Source organism: Uloborus diversus, chromosome 3 (genome assembly GCF_026930045.1).
Source record: "Uloborus diversus isolate 005 chromosome 3, Udiv.v.3.1, whole genome shotgun sequence".
In the NCBI taxonomy this organism is placed as follows: domain Eukaryota; kingdom Metazoa; phylum Arthropoda; class Arachnida; order Araneae; family Uloboridae; genus Uloborus; species Uloborus diversus.
The window spans coordinates 43344701-43367191 of NC_072733.1; positions in this window are offsets into that span (position 1 = coordinate 43344701).

Consider the following 22491-nt stretch of genomic DNA (forward strand, 5'->3'; position numbering starts at 1 on the left):
ATGCATTATATATTTTATTTATTAAAACATTGAACTCTATTACATGATTATTCCATTTCATATATACGAGAATAACCCCTCCCCCACCATAAAAATGATGGTGCACCCATAAAATGCTATGAAGCGCCCACCCCCCCTTGAAAAAGCAACATCATATACATTATAAATCAAAGTATCACATACATTATAAATCAAAGTATCATATAAATTATAAGTCAAATACTTTAATATGGTGTAAAAATACAAAATTATTTTATTAAGTCTTTTTTTTTTCCTTTTTTTTTTTTTTTTTTTTTTGCTTTTGGTAAAATTGAGGCTCGTAAAACGAAAAAAATGAAGACACTTTTAAATACATATATGTATCAATTTGTTAAATAAATTAATACACATTTAACTAATTTAAAGCGTTTCGCTAATGCAAATATTTAAAGAGATATCGTCATTTAGATAATACTGAAGCACTATGTTCCTAATTACAAGAGATAGTTTTTTTTTTTTTTTACTTCATACAATCTAGCTACACTGTTTACAAGAGAATGAAAACATGCAACCTTAAAGACGAACTATCAAACCTGACAATTTGCATATTATAACATTTAATTCATAATGCTTGATACATAGCCAAATATTAACTGAGATTGACACATAAAAACAAAGTACACAATAACACATATTTAAATTTTTTTATAATCTTCAATTCATAAATTTTACAGAATAAAACTAGACACACTTGCACTTTAAATATGTGTTCTATGTAATGTAAAATATTTTCAAATTGCAATAGTTCACAACGAAAAAATAATACTGAAGAAAATAGTTTTTTTTAACGAGATTTATATGAACTAAATCTCTTTAAAGTAATAGAGTTGCAAAGCGACTTACCTATTCGTCGGTGGTGGTCTTTTGCAGGCTTTGGTCACCAAAAAGGTGATTTTTATGACAGAATAAAATTCTGCCAACAAAAATTACCCATTTGGTAGAAAGAAGAAAAGTATCCAAGAAAAAAGTAAATTACCTACACAAGTTATGCGACGCAATGAATTTACATGGCGTCCTCTCGGTAGTTATTTGGTTTTCAATTTCAGTTTGTATTCCTTCCGCGAGCATGCGTCGAGAATTTGCACTTCGTACTTAAAAATAAGTGACATAGCTTCAAATTCAATCTTATGACGATACATATGCAAGAAAATATAAGACTTTAGAATTATCTTCAGTGAATTCATGCGAGGAACAAAACTTCTACTAATCCCCTTGATGAGTGTTACTTCGCATACATGAGTCAGCACTTGTTTTCATTGCGTGCTTTCGAAAGTTTCAGTTTAGATTTGCTGCTGGACTATAAAATTGCGAGCTGCGCATGCGTCGACTCTTACTTTCTTGCTATACGGGAAACGTTTTTGATTATAGCAGAAAACTGCGGAGGGCGTACGAATCTGTGTATTACGGAAAACTTTTTTATATATTCAGAGAGTTTTCCGAGATTTTTTACAGTGTAGATGGCAACATTATCTATAGTTTGACACTCGACATGTATTTCAAGACGTAATGTACTTTCATTATAATTTTTTTTCCAGGTGCAGACTGAACTGTTTTTCTTTTAGTTATGCATGATTTTGGCATTAGTTTTTGATCACAGTTTTCAGTAACTTTTATTTCATTTGGAGCTGCTACGTCAGCGTTGGCGTGAACGTAATGGCGTAAACGTTTTGCGTTAACGCAAAAATGTACTAATCGGTATCTTAAATTGAAATTTTAGGTAAAAGTCTTACCGTTTGCCGATTCTTTTTGGGCGCTTGCATCTTTAATTGCTTATAGAGTTATTGAAATTGACTAAAGAAAATGCACAATACGATCTAAACGAAAAACTCACTATATTAACAAAATATTTACAACTTAGAATAACAAATTTACAAATCGGACTCCATAAAAGATCATTCTTCCGTGTTCCATCAATTCAATTTATTTTATTTATTGTTGATCGTCTGCTACAATCAACGCCCGCTGTTGCTAGGATATCCACCAGGCATAAATCCACATCCTAGAGCTTTCGCGAACTGCTTTTCCCTGATTGGCTATCTGCTGGTGAAGTCATCCAGTGACGTTTAACATATAACCGAAAATGTCACTTCCGGGCTGCGGACATTCTGTTTTAAATGTTATCTCAACGAAGAGGAAAGTGAGGTCTATATGTGTGGAATTTGAAAAGGTTTAATCCATTTATGCGGTTTAAAAAGCACTTATTTCAATACCAGGTTAGTTGAAATATCAATTGCATTCAGTGTTATGTTCATTTTAGGTACAGATTTTATTGGAGAATTAGATAAAGTTTTGTTTACGTTCGCGTAGTGTATCATTGAGCCACATTGCATGTGTTGTTACTGTTATTCACTATTTGAATTAATGAAACTATTTCGATATTAGATGAGTAAAAGTCACCAAAAAATCCGTATTTCACGAAATTTATGGGGTTTTTTTTTCGGTTTTTCAGAACAATACAAATGTTTGTTTACATTCGTTAAGGTGTAGTGTTGGTGTTAATTCTGCCTCTTTTTTAAAAAAAATTCTGCATATTTCAACTTAGTTATGAAGCTTTTCATGACATTTCATAGTATGTTAAAGCATCATATGTAATGCATATATTATAAAATTTTGTTTATAATCACTGATTGAACCACCCTGTTCCACGTTGTGTTGTTACTATTTCTGGAACAAATCTGATATACCCCCCTCTGGGCGACTTTTTCCTGTTGGCGCCAAAAAAGCGTCGCCAAGAAAACTATGTATGACGTCATATGTCATACATCGTTCTTAGCGATGCTTTTTTAGCGCCAACAGGAAAAATTCAAATTATGTCATTAATTATTTAATGAAATTAATGCATTAATTTTTTTCCGTTGTTTCTCCGGGATACGAGCCCTCGGTCTCATAGTACTTTCGTAATGAGACCTCGGCTTGCCGGCCCTGCCTCGGTCTCATTACGAAAGTACTATGAGACCTCGGGCTCGCCAGGACCTCGCTGCCGCTCGGTCCGTTATCCCTCCGACTTTTAATATACATCACAGTCGGATATAAGTCACAGATCTCCTCCGTTCAGTATACAATAAAGTCACAGATTTTATGTGAAATTAACACCATTTTTGTGCTACAAAAATGCCAACCAGACCAAAATACAAACTACCAGAAACACACTAAAAACACAATAATTCAAAATATGTTCACTTACCTTTTTTACTTTTCTTTTACTTCCTCACGTGAGGCAGTGCACATATGTTCCGCTCTTAGGGAAATTATCCCATTTTTTATTATCATTACTTTACAAAAATATTTAAATTATGTTTGTTTTGACAAAAAAAATTCCAAAAAAAAACAACCTTATTTTACTTGTATTTTGTACTCCACCCAATTAATTTGTCGAATTATTTCCAAAAACTTTACAAACATATCCTCATTTTTGTATTCACAATTTTTTTGTATAAATAATAAGCTAAATAAAATTTAAAATCCCCTAATCTATTATATGTTGGTAGAGTACTTTTAACGTGTCTCCATGTGGATTCAATTGTGTTAGTGTGACATTTAGTTTCTGGATCTACAAAATTAAGTTTATGGTTGACTGTTAAATGCTCATACCCCTCCTCCCCCAATGTATCATATGCCCTCCAACAATCGGAGTGCACCGTCGTGCCTGGTAGTATCCACTGCTTAATTGCCAAAAATAGAGTTTCCCTACCCCTATCCCCAACAGCAACCAAAAAAGTTTTCCCCGAACCCCGTTCAACCCCCCCAAAAACCCATTGTCCCTCAACTGCATGTCCCCGATTATATTTTCTTTTCCCAAATTTAGATTCATCAACTTCAATAACTTTCCCAACCCCCCCTATTTGTTCGGATTTTAATTCAATGTAATTTAATATTTCTTCATTAATATAATTTCGCCAATCGGCTAAAGTTTGTGATGAAAAAAAATATTGACTTTCAATATCAGCAGTTTTGGTCCCAATTAAAATCTCATATGTTATCAAAAAAATCTCCTCTATTTTCAACTTGCTAGAACTAAACCATGACCCACTCCTGATTGTTGCTTCTTTTCCACAAACAACACCCCCAATAACCTTTCTACAAAAAAAAATTAACCCATCTGAACATTTTTTAGTTTTTTTAATTTTCATAACAGAATTACATCTAGAACATAACATTTCATTCTTAAGTAAACCAATTTCCCTTAAAAATTCTAAAAAAACCTCTTTATTTTCAATTAGTTTAAATATAAAAAATCTATTTAGGACTCCGGTACGTCCAAACGTTGGACGACCTGACGAAAAAGAAAAAGAAGATTCATTCAAAAATTTCAATTGATACATTTGGACAACATCACAAACCGAACTCATAATTAAAATAGAAAATTCAACTAAATTAACATTAAAAAACAACAAGAAAAAGAATACTCTAAAATAAAGTTTGAATTGAAACTTTATTTTAGAGTATTCAACTTAAAATCTCCTTAAGAGCGGAACATATGAGCACCTACCTCCTACCACACAGACACGTGCAAAAAGACAGACTTCGAGAAACTACTTTCCAGCGTTCGAGTTGCAAAACCAGGGTTGCCAAGTTATCGCCTTATTGGCGATTTTCGTATCGAGCGAAAAATTAAAATCTCGCCAAGAGGGGGGCATATCAGAGGAGAGCCCTATTTCTCTCGTGAACAGGGCCGGATTAGCAATAGAGCAAAAGTAGCAAATGCTACGGGCCCCGCGCTTTAAAGGGCCCCGCGCCACCAAAAAAAATTACGTGACCTTTTTTTTTTTAATGAGACGTAGGTTTTTTTTACCAAAAAAAAAATCCGATCACATTTTAAAACCTTCTTTTATTTTCTCAACGAAGTATAGACACGTACGAAACTAGATAACAAAGTCTTGACCCCGTTATTACTGGCGCAGACAAAAGGAGATAGGTAAAGAGGAGAGAGCTTTCTTGGAAATCCAGAACAGTTACTGTTCTAACTAACTTCATGTGTGTCCCGTTCTCCCTGAAGGGACTATAAAAGCCTTTCATCTGTTATCGGCCTTTTTGCCGACGTTCGGGAACATCTGGATACTGGGGCGGGGGGGAGGGAGCTTAGAGGAGAGAGATGTCTGTGAAATGTTCTTTCAGCAATGCATGCTGTTCCAGGAAATCAACTTAAGTTGCCGAGGTAGAAATGCGGAAGCGGCTCTAGGGCCGGGCAGCCGCCCAAGGGCCCCGCGCTGACTTGACTTTTTTTTTCGAATTTTTTTACGTCTTTATTATAGAACACGCTTAACCAGTTTAAGACCAACACTCCATTGCACGTGAAGCCCAATCATAAATGAAGATGGAAATTGTTGAAGTACTATCAGATATACAAGTTCATTTCTAATGGAATTTTCCGAAATGAGTAAGTACACAAATTTTATAAGTATTCTATTTTTAATATAATGTGTTCTCTACATAAATCTAAATACCTGATTGTCTTTGCCTTCAGTTGATTCTTACACTCCACTTACCTGATTCCATGTTCCTAACTCATATGTGATCGTCCCTGCACCAGCCTTCATAAATAAGTAATTACAAATTTCATCTTTATAAAATGTGATGAATGTTCCTTTCTTCTATAAAACTAAATATTTGCTCTGATCTTTAGCCAAATTTTCACAAATATGTTTCATACTACTTGAAAATGTCATCAAAGCAATTAAAATGGCTAAAATTAAAGGTTTTTGACGAAAAAGTGTATCAGAAGAAATCAACCAAATTTATAAACAGTTGAAAGTTATTTCAAAGTACCAGGGGAACCAATTTGCATCTTACTATTAATTTTTTGTGGATGAATTCCGTAACAATTGTTGACTTATTAAAACATTATAGCATATGAAGCTTCAAGCAAATGTTTTTCGATAGATAAGTTTTAACTTTAAAATCGCTGAAAATTGAAATGTGGACAATTAAATAATTAACGATTCAGTCTTTTGGACCAAGAATAAACGGTTATACAGGACTATTTGCAAACTAATTGTAAATAAGTTGAAAATTAAGGAATTCTCACTTACGTGAAATGTACATAATTTTGAAGAACAAATTTGTATATTTTTTCGACCAAAACTGTTTTTAGATGTGATTAAAAAGTTAGATTAATTCATTAATTCCGCATCATATTCATATGTTTGCATATAAGACGATCTTCTTGCCCCTCTTTACCTTCGGAGGCAAATCGGAAATCGTTTATAAGTTGACCTGTTGCCCTCCTACTTTGAGAAGAAAAAAAAATCGAAAACTTTTTATTGGGATTGTTAGATAAAAATGTTTGGCGATGGAATTTTAATGAACATGCTTAGATGGAACAAGTACAATTTTTATACATGTGCATTAAATTGTTTCGGTTTCGCGATCGCCTATCCAAAATTCTGCGAAAACGGATGTGAATTAGAGTTTTGTTTTTCTATTATGTTAGTTGTTCATTCTCGTTCTCGTTATGTTGTTTACATGACAAAAATTAAAAAAGAAAAAGAAAATATGTTTCTGCTAGGAATGCCACAGAGATGTTTTTGGAACACCTAAATTTAGATTTCAATGTTTTACCAATGTCGATGTTTTACAATAGTTCTTTTTCAATACTTGGGAAAATATAATGATTATGAATTTATTCAGTGATTGCTCTAGCGTTCAGGGGGCTGGCAAATGGTTACCCCCTGACTGCTTCGACTTTGACAGTTCGGGGGAGTAACTAACTTCTTTTTCTACAAACTTGAAAGAGAGAATTTGGTCGCAATAATAACTATAGCCAATAGCTTTTCCCCTCTAAGCAATTGATTATGTACGTAAAATAATACTTCCGTAATTTCATAAATATCCTTTACACTGTTAGTAGTAGTAATATATTTTAAACAGCCTTAAATACATTAAAATCTCTGAATGTATGTTGTGTGTTATGTTTTAATTATAGTTTGTGCAGTTCTTCCTTATAGTTCAGTTAAAAACAAATGCTATTGTACCCGTTTATTCCTGCTTATCCCTTTTTTAAAATTTGTTTCATCTTGTGTGTCATCTAGGTAAAAAAACATTATACATTACCTCTAAATAGTTTCAATATTTCAGTCATAGATCTTTAAAAGGGATAGATAGGCCTTTCCTCCTACAGCGCAGCGTATTTCGCCCGGAGAAAGTGGGGTCATCATGATTCTTCCGAGAATCACGTGATCAAGGGACATCGTGTCTCCCTCTTCTCGGGTAGCAATGATATAACAATGCGAAGCGTCGTTAAAAGTCTAGGATTGTCTGAAGATTTTCATTATACTTATGTGAGAAATCTCTATATGTATGAATCTGAGATTTTCTAGCGAAAGAGGGTTTGATGAATTTTATTAAAAAATAAAGACATAGTGAGTAACAGAAATCTTTCTTTCTGTTAAAGGCAAAAAAAGTCCCCATGCAGAGTCGAAATTAAGAATATTTTAAGCAATTCACTATAGATACCGAGCATTATATTAAATCACTAAAAACAAGCGATGGAAAATTAGTTGTAGTATGTCCGCGAAAAACTGGATTTTTAGGTTTCCTAATTTCTATGAAAAGTGTGCTAGGAACATATGAAAAGTATGCAGGTGCCCGAATTTCCAGTTCTAAACTGCGTAATGACTTATAAGCTTACTCAGGATCACCTTGAAACTTTTTTCAGTGCGATATGGTTGTGAGGGGGGATTCAACAATAATCGTCGGATAATTTCGAAGTGCGAAAAAAAGATTATTCATTCATACGGAAATTAGAGTCCAGTTCTTCAAATTGCGCTGATTTTGACAACCTTCAAATGCTCAGATTAAATTTTAAGCGTAACAAAAATGCTTTGAAAGAAAGCCTTTTCTTCCGATTCCTTTGACGACGATTTGGAAAATTCAGAAATCATCTCAATTAACATGACGCAGTATAGTAATGATGTTTCTGACTACGCTGGATTTTTGTCCGGCAAGTGCACTCTGTTGTAAACTGCGACGACTGCAACGCTGTCTTAACTACAACAAATCAAAAAATAGACCTAATAAAATTTAAGAATTTTGGGACACATTCAAGTATGATAACTTATTGCAACATTGCAGCCATTGAAATATGTACATTTGTGAAGAACAACTGAGCGAGAATGTGAAAAAGTTTTGGGAGTAAAACACAAAAATATAATGTTACTCATGAGACCACAAGAGTTATGCGAAAAATTTCAAATTCCGTTTTTCTAAGTTTAAATAAGCATATGTTGAAAACAGAAGCAGCAGATTTTCTCGTTAAAAAGTTTATGAAATTAATCATTACTAAATATTTAAGCGTTAGAATATAACGCGCAGTTAATTCAAACAATGAAAATAATTCACAAAGACCAATAAGTAGGAAAGTAACAAAATTAATCTTGTTAAGGGACAATAATCACTAGTTTTCTTCACCCTCGAGTTTGAATTGTCAAAATTATCATAGTCTGTGGGACGAAAAAAAAAAAAAGAAAAATTGGGGAGGGGGCGGAAGTCAAATGACCATTCATGTAGTTTATAATTGCAAATAATTTAATTTTCTGAGTACTTAAAAAAAAAAAAAACACTGAAGTTGCTTAAAAATTAGGAACAAACCAAAGTTATTGGTTTGGCTAATATAGTGCTGGTGCGAAATGAATGCGAATATTAGAATATTATTTAATTGAGTTGATATTCGATACTATACACATTTTTATTTCTAATTGGTTTATGGTTTTAGATCGGGTTTTATGTTAAATTGTTGCACTGGCTTCAAAAGCTGTGGGAAAAAGCACGCATTGAAATTATTTATCTGTATTTGAAAAATTTGATTGAAATAAAAGAAAATTTATAGGTCAATTTTTGTTTAAGATTTTTGAAGACCTCTTTTTCTACTCAGTATTTAAAGCACTTGAAAAAAAGTTTAAAATAGCTTGTGCGCCTGCTTCAAAAGTTATGATGGGAAAATATCTAATGGACCATTCCATGAAAAAGCTGTCATTTTGTCCCGCGTTTCATTAAAAAGTAATAACTTAAAAAGGTAACAAAGAACATTTTTTGTAAAAGTACAACAAATACATTTGCGATTTCTTAATGAAAAAAAAAATTGTTACCTTTTTTAATTATTACTTTTAGTGAAATATATGAGATGTTACGTGAGGGACAGAGTGTTCCGTTTTTCTTTAATAATGGATAAAATGCTTTAATTTAACCCATGCTTAAAGGGGGGTTTAACCCATGCTTAAAGCATTTAACCCATGGGTTAAATGCTTTAATTTCCCTTGATTGTGCAAATGGTTGCGGTGCAAAGTGATTCTCTTCGATAAGGGAAACAGTTTCTTGTGAGGGGAGTCCCTTGATCACGTGATGTCCAACGGGGGATGTTGACGCGCGCTCTGAGGAGAAAAGTGGGGAGAAGGCACATCTATTCTATTTTAAGATCTATGATTTCAGTATCACATTTGTAATATTTGTGTAATTCGTTTAAAACAAATAGTGAACAATGGTAAACTGATTTTCAAAAAGTAAAATCTAAAAATTATTTTTTAAAGGGAAAAAAAAAAGCTGCGCGTCTGTGCGATTGATACTGAACAGTTTCAAGAGTAAAAACAATTGCTTGCCTAGTTCTTATATTTTTATTTTCTGCTGTTCGCGTAAGCTATTTTAACTTTAGCAAAAGCTTGTTTCAGTTTTGCTAACTATAGCTCTCACAATCTCATTAATATTTTCGCATTCAATGTCTTGAGGTAAATTGCTAGTAAGTAGTTTATATTTATAACAACAACTAGAAATTTAAAGAATGTCATGCCTTACTCTTACTCTTTGTAAATGAAAATCGATACTATAAAAATAAATAAATAAATAAAACAAAAAAACAAAATAAATAAACCAAAAAAAAAAACCTTTGAATTCTGATATTTTTAATTCAAATTATGTTTTTCACAATCACGAGTTGCGACAGACCCTACTCATTGGAGTTATTGTTTCTAGAAACTGCTCCTGTTCCCCCAAACCTGCCCCTTCTCCTGGGCGGTTACGTGTGTATAGTTGTGTGTGTGTGTGTGGGCGCGCATGCATGTGTGGGCTTGCGTGTGCGTAGACCTGTGCATACATGTGTGCGTGTGTGTCTCTCTCTGTGTGTGTAGGCGCTTGTACATGTGTAAACTTTTGTGTGCATAGAAACTTTTTTGCTTTTAGAGAAAATTTCGGTGTAACATGGTTGGTTAACGCAATTAACAACATAACTTTAAAATAAAAAAAAATCAGGTTACTAAAGCCAAAAAAAAAAAAGGTTATAAAAACTAAAGTAAAAACTACTTTCCTTGAAATATTCCAAATAAAACTTCCTTCTGAAATAGCTAATAATAGTAATAATTAGAGATGCACCGAATACCAAACTGAATAGTTCGTATCTTGCCGAATACCAAATATTCCATTATAATTCAAACTGAATATTCGACCGAATACCGAATACTTGGTTAGAACTTTTTAATTGTATTATCTAAATTTTACTCCAACTTAAAATACATTTTTTAAATATATTTTGGGAAATATAAACTCATTTCCATGCATCTTAAATTTATCTATGTTAAGTGTAATAATTAATTTAAAAAAAATCATTCCAAAAGCAAAATCAAATTATAATATAGCAAATGCCTAGTTTGAGATATGTTTATCTGCATTTCTGCATAAATGTATGGTTAATTTCATTGCTGATATATGGTATGAATTTCATATGGTGTGAAACCGTGGAAATTAAAATACTGCAGAATTTAATTATTCAAATCAAGTTCTTTCCTTTATGTATTTATTAAAAGTTAACATTATGAGTTTTCTTTCTGGTTACTGTTTAATGATAGTTAAGAAAAATTGAAAAGTAACAAAGTTTAAATTTAACATCTTGATGTTTTCTCTTTTACTAAAATAGTTTTGAATGTGGTAAAACTAATAAGAAGCAATTTAAATTAATTTTGTATTAAGATGAATAAATACCTTTGTGCAGAACAGTAAAGTAAGACAAAACAACGTTAGAAGAAGCACAAATTTGCAAATAACAGCAGACACGTGTTTCGGCGTTACAGGAAACGCCTTTTTCAATGCAAAAAATAATGAGCTTATGGATGAAAAGACATCCGACAAACTTTTGCTTTTGGCTTTTGTCGGATGTCTTTTCATCCATAAGCTCATTATTTTTTGCATTGAAAAAGGCGTTTCATGTAACGCCGAAACACGTGTCTGCTGTTATTTGCAAATTTGTGCTTCTTCTAACGTTCTTTTGTCTTACTTTAATTATGTATTATTTTGCATTACTAATTTTAAACTTACTACTTCTTATGCTATCTTATGTATAGTACCATTTGGTGCTATACATTAACTTTTATTTATTGAATAAAAATACGTTTGTTTACCAATGGGGTTATTTCCTTCAGTCAAAAGTAGTACTTTTTGTCACTAAAATTGATAAAATAAGCAAAAAAAACATGGACCCAGAAAATATTTTCATTTTCCCAACAGTTATTTTTTAATTAATTTTTTAAAATGTCCGATTTTTGAAACAAGGCGTGGTCTTGATGACGTCACAAATGATGCACTTTGCCGCAACTTTCTAACGCAATTCACGTTATGAAAATCAAGAAGCGAATTAAAATTGAGTTCTACGCTTGCTATCAACCCTATCGTTGCCAATACACGTGAATAAAGATGCGAATTTAATATTTTGCTTTCTGAATGGCAACACAGAATGGCATTTCATCATTTGTGGTGTCATCGGACAGAAGCATAAACATTGAAAGCGCGCCGATTTAAGTAATATTTTTTTAATATTAAACTTAAACAAATCATTTAAAAAATGGTCAGATCCTATGTTTTTAAGCATGCTCTTTAAAAAAAAAATACTTTTAAAATTTTGGAAACGACCCCATTATTGAGCATTTAAATTATTTGCTATTCGGTTGTCGAATGTTTAAGTATTTGGCCGAACCGAATACCAACCGAATATTCGCATCTCTAATAATAATAACAAGAAGAAGAATATGAAACTTAAAAGAAAATTTTCTTGTTCAGTTTAAAATGCTTTGGCAGAGATATTAGATGTACCTGAAGTTGATGAATACAAATAGGCACCATTTTTTTTTTTTTTTTTTTTTAACCGAACCGATAGCATCACGGTTCAACTATTCAAATTGAGTTTCATAAAATGCAATGTATTCAATGGCGTACCCAAAAAGGAGAGGGGAGGGGCTGCAAAGGATCATATTCACATGCAATATTTATTCTGGAAATTTAAAATTTCCATGTTACTTTGTTTTTATTTTTATGTTTGCAGCTCAACTCGGAGTATATGGCCAATTAGCATTAAAATGTATATTTTGAGCCCTCCTGCTAAAAATCAGTACCGTCCGTTTGAAAACAAAAAAAAAGGAAAAAAATGGTTATTTTTTGTTTTTATCCGTTTCTATTTTACTACTTGACTTTGGAATTTCTTTTTTTGTATGCTTTCATTTATATATATATTTTTTCCATATAAAGTTTTTACGTAAGTTATTCAAGTGCTTCATGTTTCAATTTTTTTCAATACGATCTTTTTGAAATTTTTTTTTTTTTTTTCATTTTACTTAAAAGATCACTTTTTTAAAACCTTAACAGTCATTTTACGTGAGTCATTTTTTGTTGGCCGGTTTTTCTCTTTTATTTGCTTCTTTTTCTGTTATATTTTCATCTATTACATCCATGTGATGTTTTAACTGATGTACAATTCGGTACCCATTACACAAAAACATTTTATTTAAAAAAAAGCAACTTTACTGAAAAATGAGTGTATGAGGACAAAAAATTTTTTCTGTTATTATGTCAGTTTTAAAAATTGACACAAAAGATGTCAATAAAGGAAACCGAACGTGCTCAAAAATATTAACTTATACGATTTAAAGTTTTTAAAATTTTCTAGCTTTTTAAATCCTTTTGCTTTTCTGAGGTTCTTCACCATGTCACGACAGTGTCATTGTCTTGCGTGGAGAAAAACGAACAGCCGTTTAGATTATGAAATAATCTGTATCAAGTGTACTACGATGAGAAAGCGCGTCTGTTTGTGCGTGTGTGTCTGATTGACTAGGCTATCTCCACCGAGTAGCAATGTCTTCCAGATCAATAATTTTCCCCGCATCACCCACCGCTTAGCGTTACCCCTTAGGTTTACCAATTCAATACTGATACCATTGCGTACAGAACGTCCCGGGAAAGCCATTCCGCCCTTTCTTACCCCTCTATACTTTAAGAAGCTAGAGGTACGGTGTCGGACATTTAGGGGCAAGATCATTAAAATTATCAATTGGTGCCCTGCCACAGGCGGCATTGAGCCACCTTAGGTGGCGAATGAGATTTTACGAACGAAACGAGTAAAGGTTTTTTTTTTCAAGATCTCCTTATAATTTTGGCAGATTTGAAAGCTTAACAATACGACTACCAGTTGATTAGTCGCTATTACAACAACTGTATTTTTTTAGGAAAAAAATGTCAAAGAAATCGAAAACAAGGTTACATGTGCTGAGGTACGTTGTACGCTAGTCACTGAATTTGGTGCATCATTTTCGGCATCTATTATTAATAAATCGAACACCAAATCGTAAACTGTATAATCTCTAAACGGAAGAAAAAGTTTACATATCTCCGTATTAGCTTAAATTAAAAATGCTTTTATCATTCGAAAACAAATGTTAACATTCTACTCAGAATTAGTAGTAATAAACCGATATCTTAACGGTTTAAAATTTTCCCGAAAATGAATATTTTATGAAGAACATTGCAGTATCGCCTGTTATACGATATTTTAATAATTTACAAACTGAGAAAATAAAAGCAGACGACATTTTTAAACAGTCTTTAATAAGCAGAATCATTTAGAATCGTTTGGCTTGCTTAAGGTAAACCTTGGATTCTGGATTTCTTAAAACAATTTTTACAGCTCTTCTAATTCTTGTAGAATCTTCTATCAAACTTCGTCTTTTGCAAAAAATTCCTAGTTTTCAAATGACCTAAAACTTAAAAATGTGCATGAAATATTTCTCCCCAATTTTATTGAATTTATGTGAAAAATGAGCTTGAAATTAGACTAAAAAAGAACCAAAATCGAATTTTCGAAAAATCGCTTCGAGGAAAACTTTATGAAAATTGGCCGAACGGTCTATGCGCGTCACAAAGATCCAAATATCTAGGCATCTAGACAGAGATCCAGACTTTCAGCTTTACTATTAGTTATAGTAATAATAAAGAAAAGATGCGGAAAATAGAGATAGACTTGTAGAAAATAGCAAGATTACATTTAATTCTTAATTTTTTCTTTCATGCAGATTGTGACAGTCAACATGAGCAGCAGAGCCAGATACGGGTCGATATTACGCTTCTGGAAGTGCAAAACGCAAAGCAAAGGAGGAAAAGGAAAAAAAGGACCAAGAAGTTGTATCAAAAACACGCAAACTGTATGATTTTTTTAATGCCGTGCATAATGATATTGAATCAAAAAAGATCGAAGCAAGAAAATCAGAAACCGTCTACCAGTCCCACTGTATCGCAGATGAAGTCTTTCACTGTATACCTGATGAAGACACTGCTATTGAAGAATCGCCACCAATATTACCATCAAATTCAGTAACTCCTCACAACACATTTTCCACAAGTCAAACCGCCGTCGACTGTACAGAAAGCCCTCCTAATTTAGACCTATCCATTTCAAACCAAAGAGAGAAAGAAAACACCCCACATACTTCCGATGTCGTAGTAACATCTACAAGTGAACAACAAAACGAAATTAAAATGTATTCGAATGATATTGGTGAATGGCCAACCAACTTCAATAGAGATTATTGGATTGCGAAAGGGAGTAGTGAAGTGCAACACATGAACAGTGATTTTTTTGTCTTCAGAAAGGACGTACGATAAAGAAATTAATCCACGATATTGTCGCAGATCGTTTTTTACCTATGTACATAAGCCAACAAATAAAACTCACGCTAGACAATGGTTGTGTTATTCAGAAACAAAAGGAAAGCTTTTCTGTTTTGTTTGCAAAGTTAGCGATTTAGAATGTTCATCCCGGTTTACAAAAGAAGGATTCGACGATTGGAAAAATGCATGTAACATATTGAAAAGACATGAAGAAAGTACTTCCCATAGACAAGCGATCATTTCGCTTTTAGTTCACAAAAACAAGGGCGCGCGTGTAGATTCTCAACTTGTGAACCAAATTGAGATTGAACAAAAATATTGGCGAACACTTTTAGAGAGAATAATTTCTGTTATTCAGTTTTTGGCTGAACGAGGTCTTGCTTTCCGGGGTAGTGATGAAATCATTGGTTCCCCTTATAATGGAAACTACTTAGGTTTGCTAGAGCTAATAGCCAAATTTGACATTTTTCTGGCTCAACCTATAAGTACTTATGCAAATAAAGGAAAGGGCCATACGTCATATTTGTCAAAAACAACATGCGAGGAATTCATCCAGTTACTTTCATCAAGTTTACTGGATTGCATAATTTACGAAATAAAAAAATGCAAGTATTACTCAATATCTCTTGATTCTACACCAGATATTTCGCATGTCGATCAACTGACTTTGATAGTTCGTTATGTCTTGCCATCTGGACCGGTAGAAAGGTTTGAAGTTTTTAGACATGGAAGGTCATTCTGCAGACCAACTCGTGACCAACTTACTTCAATTTTTGAAGGAAAATGGCACTAATATCAAAGACTGCCGTGGTCAAAGTTATGACAATGCCAGTAACATGAGTGGCAAGTACCGTGGCTTACAAGCTCTCATTAAGGAGAAAAATAAGTACGCAGAGTACATTCCCTGCTTTGCACACTCGCTAAATTTAGTAGCTAAGTGTGCGGCAGAATGTTGTACTGAAGCGTCAATTTTTTTCAATTTTGTGGAAAGTTTGTACACTTTTTTTTCAGCTTCCACCTATCGATGGAACCTTCTTAAAAATGCCTTGGATGATACAGGTTCAAAACTCCCAATTTTGAAGAAACTGTCTGATACCAGGTGGTCTGCTCGAGCTGATGCTACAAAGGCACTTGTATGTGGTTTTATCACTATAAAAGATGTTCTGGATAATATCTCCAACAACATAGAGCAAAAACCAGAATGTCGTAACCAGGCTTACGGACTTCTTTCCAAAATGCATAAACTGGAAACAGTCATAATGACAATTTTATGGAACAAACTTTTGGAGCGTTTGCATGCTTCCAATGCCTCACTACAATCTCCAAATCAAGATCTGAATACCGGATATGCCATATACGTATCCCTACACAAATATGTCCAAGAAATGCGGTTTACGTTTTCTATTATTGAGGCCGAAGCCAAGATCTTGACTGAGTGCGAAGAATACCAGGAACAAAAATCAAGAGGTCGCAAACGAAATACCAAGTATGATGGTTTCGTTGGCTCTACTGCTCTCGATGAAGCAGTAGAAAGTCAAACACCCGAAAAGAAATTTGAAAATCAGGTGTTTATTTTCATCATTGATAACGTACTGTCTGCGTTATCTAAACGCATGGAAACGTATAACAAAGTTACTGGTGTATTTGGAATAATTCATGAAATGAAATCTCTCACAGCTGAGGAGATCTTAAAAAGAACTCCAAGTATTGTAAATACTTATGAAGAAGACCTAGAAGAAAGCTTAGGGGACGAACTTGTGCAATTCTCTGAGCTTCTCAAAACTACTGCGGCGAAAGATATTCAGAATGAGCAGCATGAAGCTCTAGAGCTACAGTATTATAAACTTTTAATTCAAAATTCATTAGAGTCCTGTTTTCCAAATGTTGAAACGTTTTTACGCATTTATTTATCTTTAATGATCACGAACTGCAGCGGAGAACGTTCATTTTCAACCTTAACACGTGTAAAAACTGAGCTGCGTAACACGATGGGACAAGACCGTCTCAATAATCTTATTTTACTGAATATTGAATGCAAATTACTCAGAGAAATGGATTTGTCTAGCGTTATCACCAAATTCGCAGATATTAAATCTAGAAAAGTTTGCTTGTAATTTTTTTTTTTTTGTTCATGCCCAAGACCTGGGTAGGGGCCCCTAGGTAACTTTTGCTACGGGCCCTGCGCTGGCTTAATCCGGCCCTGCTCGTGAAACAAATTCCTTACACATTTTTCACTTAAAAAAGCTATTCACTTTGAGATTAAGTATACCTTTTTCCCTAATTTTAATGTTTTTTATTTTTTAAATGAGATAATGTTTGTTTTATGTTTGTAGTACAGGTAACATCCTTCTACGTTATAACGTTTGCTGGTACCGTTTATTCTACTGGTATTAAATTCTTTCTGGAATTTATTCGTCTTTAATTTTATTCTTATGGTTCAAAGTAAGCTTAAATAACAAATGCAAGTTATTGTCTATGTTCACTGAAAAACCATATTCGGTGTTGTGACGCATCAATTTTCACTAAGCACAGCAGGTTTACCTTACATTAAAATCCATTTGCATTGGTAATCAGTCAGTCAGAGTCAACAAAGTGAACTGCATTTCATTCATTTTATGTACTTCTTTTGTTTTTGAGAGTAAGACAAGTGTTTGCATTTGTTGAACCGATATCTGCCTGTCCTGTGTTATTTCATCTATCACCTTATTTTCTGCTGTGATTTTATAGTATTTTTTAGACATTAATTCCACTACCTCTTGAACAAAGTTAAAGCCTGGGCTCGAAAATCATATGTGTGACTTGTTCATGCTCATAGCATGTAAAATTTTAAATTGAGACGTTTAATAAATATCAATAAAGGAAAAGTTGTTGTCGGAGCTACCCATAGTTAATGATACGCAAGAGCAGTACATGGATTCAGAAAGGTTAAAAACCTCAGTTCTAGATTACCTCCTCTTAAATTAATTTAAGAAAACTTTTAATTAGATGGAAGATGTTCACATAAAAGTTTTACTGATACCCGTTTCCAAAAGTTGGCACATATGCTAATAATATTTTCCTCCATGAGCAGCATTAGAAATCACTGGTTGTCCGCTGGTCCAATGCCAGTGAAAACTGTGTCGAACCTAAGCCCTGATTACCGAAGTGGCAAACTAGGCTGTTGCCTACGACACCCAAAAGCCCTTAACTATTTTGGCTAATTGTTAAAATTGTAAGGATTGACTCCAGAGGAGCCCTGACGACCTAGGGCCCCCCTATGTCTTAATTAAGGGTCTTGGTCCCTGGTCCGACCACCATGGAATGGAGTTGAAGTCCGTGAGACTAAAGACGGAGCAAACCTATCTTGGCAGCATTGTGAAGCCTACCTAATCATAGCATTGCGATGCTGTCGGGTTAGGCTTGCTCTAACAATAGTATTTGATGATCATCCGTAATTCAGAAATTTCATATTATTTACAGCTTTAATGTTTTATTTTTAAATTTGCAATAATTTCATTTGATTAAATTTAGGTACATTTTTCTCAGATGAATTTTTAATTAAGCCAATCATAACTACATTTTGAAGATTTTACGAAAAATCAAAATTTAAGTAAAATGGTTGCAGTTAGGGATGCACCGGATACCCAATAGCTATCCGGCTCATTTTTCTACTCTCCGATATCCGGCGATATCCAATCCGGCCGATCCTCTCGGGATAGGATATCTAGCAGATTTTTGCAGGATATCCGGCTGGTCATACAGTACTGTTGGGGTGGTTATCCGGTGTTGATGTGGGGGTTATCTGGTTTATATAAGTGGGGTTTAATTATAAATTTTCAATTTTTGTTAAACCTTTTGGATTATGTAATAACTTTCCATTTTTTCCTCCATTAATTTCTGCTAAAGCAAAATTAGCATATCCATCAATCCTGAGAATTCCAGCTAACTAGTAGTAAACAGTTTTTTGGCCCTCTCAGATTCAATGAGATGACATATGTCTCCAGCTTGGATATTCACTATTCCAGACTGATGAGTTAATAACAAGGACAAAACTGCACTCGATGTGCGTAATAACTAGTTTGTCAGTGTATTGCATGTATTTCTGACTTTGAGGTGATAACTTACTGTTTAACATTACCAATGTTTGTTTTTCACAGAAAAACTATCTTTGTACCAAACGCCACTTCTTTGAGGGTCATAGATCTGGACAAATTCTGGATTTTAGGGAATTCGCCTTAGTTATGAGCCCAGATAGAGTGATTTGTTTGCATAGGCCCAAGTTCAGATGCAATGGGGGTCCAAAGTTGCTAATTTGGTTCCAGAAACTCAATGGTATTTTCTTTGGAATCATTTGTTTTTTAAAACCACTAGTATACATTAAATTCAGTACACTCAAACATGTTTTTGTGTAGTGAATATTGATTGCATGCAAACAATTCTAATAAAATAATTGTCTGCATCTTCATGAGTAGCTGTAAAAAATTTTTGCAACAAAAACTACTGCTAAATTGTATAAAAAAGACCGCACAAAAACGAGTTTAAGTGTAAAGTTCTGTTTTGTTTTGTAATTTTTTGCTTCAAAATATTAAAAATGAATTTTTGAATTTCTGGAATGTATTAAATGTGTTTTTCATGAGCCCTTTTTAATTTCACCCTTTAAATTTGTTAGCTACAATCTGATGTAGGAACACATTTCAAGTTTAACTACATTTGGTGTTTAGTCGACCAGTCATTTTGTTTACGGACTAGTTACTTTTTCTAAGGATTTCTAAACATTGCTATTAGCATTCATTGAATAATTTTGGATTTTTGTTTCATATCTGATTATATGTAAATATTTATGATTTTCTATTCTATTTTCAACATTTAACAACATAACTGTCAAAAATTACAGTTATTAAAACTTAAAACATTGTGTGCAATTGGTTTTTGTGAGTGGTGGCACTAGCCAGACATTTAAAAATGTACCTCATTTTCATACCGTTTACAAATTTTTAATACGTCACAAAATATCACAGTGCAGATTTACAAATTTTTATTCAATGTTTCGTGTACAAGTTTTCTGAAGTTGAATTCATGGAAAAGTTCTGAATTTTTTTCCAACTTTAGAAAAGCTTTCGTTACAATAATTTTACAATTAGTTCTCTGTTGCAGCATTCTTAATTTATTTTCAATTATTTACAGCTCATAATGATCATTTAATTTTACTTCTGTCATTTTCTGAAATATTTTTAAAGAAAACAAATTAGCCTAGGTCAAAAGAAATTAAACCTATAACGTTATGTGTATGTATTTTTTATTATTCAGTGTTCTAGAACTTGAACTTATTTTATTTCCTCACATATTGATTTTACCCCCTTTTTCAATCAAAAATACTTAACTGAAAGTAACTGCTTTATGTATGAAATGAAATTGTAAGAGAATGTCTTACATTTTAAAAACCACCAGAAAGAAAGCTTTGTAGTGAAATCTGTCAGACAATCAGTATAAATTCTAGCATGAAATAATTATGATAGACTTATTAAAACAGTGTTTGGAATTTAACTTCAATACACAAATTTATTCCATTTTTTAAACATTTAACTTTTTTATCATTAATTTTAAATATTGGCTATATTTCAAATTCCAACCCTATATTTTAGTGCAAATTTCATTGTTTTGATCTGAAATATTGTGCAAATTTTAGACTGTTGAAACTGAGAAGCAAAGGGATGTAAATGGACATTTTCAAGTTTTCGGTAAAAAATGTTTGAAGTTGCCGTCATAGGTAGGCTTTCATTAACCTTTTACAAGCCCCCTCCAAATTGTTTACACCTATGGCTCTACACATTTTCCCCCTCATTTAAAAAAAAATCGGGCCCCCTTCAGGCTCGAGCCAATAGGTGTCCTTTCTCCACCCCCCTGCTACTATCTTTTGCCCCAAAACAGAGGAGAGGTTCACCTACCTTTTGTCCCAGTTATCTCTAATTTAATTTTGGCACCTGCATCCCTTTGCTTCTCACTGCCTCAATTGCAAATTTCAGGTCAGTGGGTTTGAGAAGCGACTGTGTACTTTACAAGACATATTTTTTATTTATATTTTTAAAATGCACTGTATGATATAATTATTATTATTATTTTTTCATTTTTTCTTGAATGAAAATAGTGAAATAGTTTAAATATCCCTACTGTTACCTTTTTTGGAAGATTGGAAAAACTTTTCAGATAAAAATTTTAGGTACAGATTCCGAATTCTCAAAATATCTTTGGAATCAGTAGCATTCATTATTTGTTACATTTAAGAAACAGCTGATTTTTATCTGTATCATTCACAACGACTGCATCACCATGGTTTTAAATTTCTAAAATCTTAGTTCCATACTATGATTTTTTTCTTCAAGTTACTTGATATGTATGTAGTTAGATTTATTAACAGAAAATAAACCTTGTCTTTTTTGTTTCCCATATTTCTACAATTCTTATCATCATAATGTCTTATGTATAAATTTCTGGTACTTCCTATAAATGTGAATATATTCGTTCCTTTTACAGATGGCATTGTTAAATGGTTTGATTTGTCACACCCGAGTTCAGAATAATACGCAGCTACATTTGATGTATTGCAGTTTCATGGTTATGGGGAGCCCTTTTCTTCAATGCAAAAGAAGTGAGCTTATCGATGACATCTGGCAGAACACACAAAAAAAAAAAACTGCAATAAATGCAGCGGCTTACCGCAATGCAAATTTATAAGTCTTTGTCATCTTTTAAGGGATTCCAGAAAATCATTGGCACCTGGTGCACTACAAAGGTCAAAAGAAGTGAGGAGGCTTCGGTGCCTCCAAAGCTGAATTTGTATTTTTAAATTTGGCTTACATTATTAGTTTTTAACATTACTGGTTAAAAGGCCTCTATATATATGGAACACAGCATGAAAAATTACATTGGATAACCATTGTAAACTGCCCATTTCCAATTAAAAGTCTATTTATTTGTAAATTTTGTTTTCATGAAATAAATTAATCCACCCTGTAAAAATCACTTTTCAATCTATCATTAATATTTATCTTTTGAAGTAAGGGAGCAGTTTTCCCTCCTGTACGAGAAGCCTATGCTGAAAACTTAACTATATTGGAAGCTGGTAAACTATTCGGGGAAATATTCCCTTTATTCTTCCTACATTAACAATGTATCTCCATCTGCTGCATTGCATTAAATTGCTCAAATTGTGTAAACATTCATGATAATAAAAAAATATTAAATCAACACATTTAAAAATTAATTCAACAGTACTGGAGATTTTTTTTAAAGTCCATCCCATTTAGTTTTGTTTTTTAAAAGTTTCTGCCGAAAAACTTATGCTTAAATAATCCACTTTGAGAATAACTATATTTCCAGGAAATGAATATTTGTTATTTCTCTGACATTTCTTGAATTAAATACCCATTAAAAAGAAAAGCATAAAAAGTAAGACAAATATATACTTTTAAAAAGATTTATTCTTTTGAATGTTAGATATTTTTTACATAAAAACTTTTAATTTTTTTTACATACATTCATAATATGTACCAATCCAACAATCAA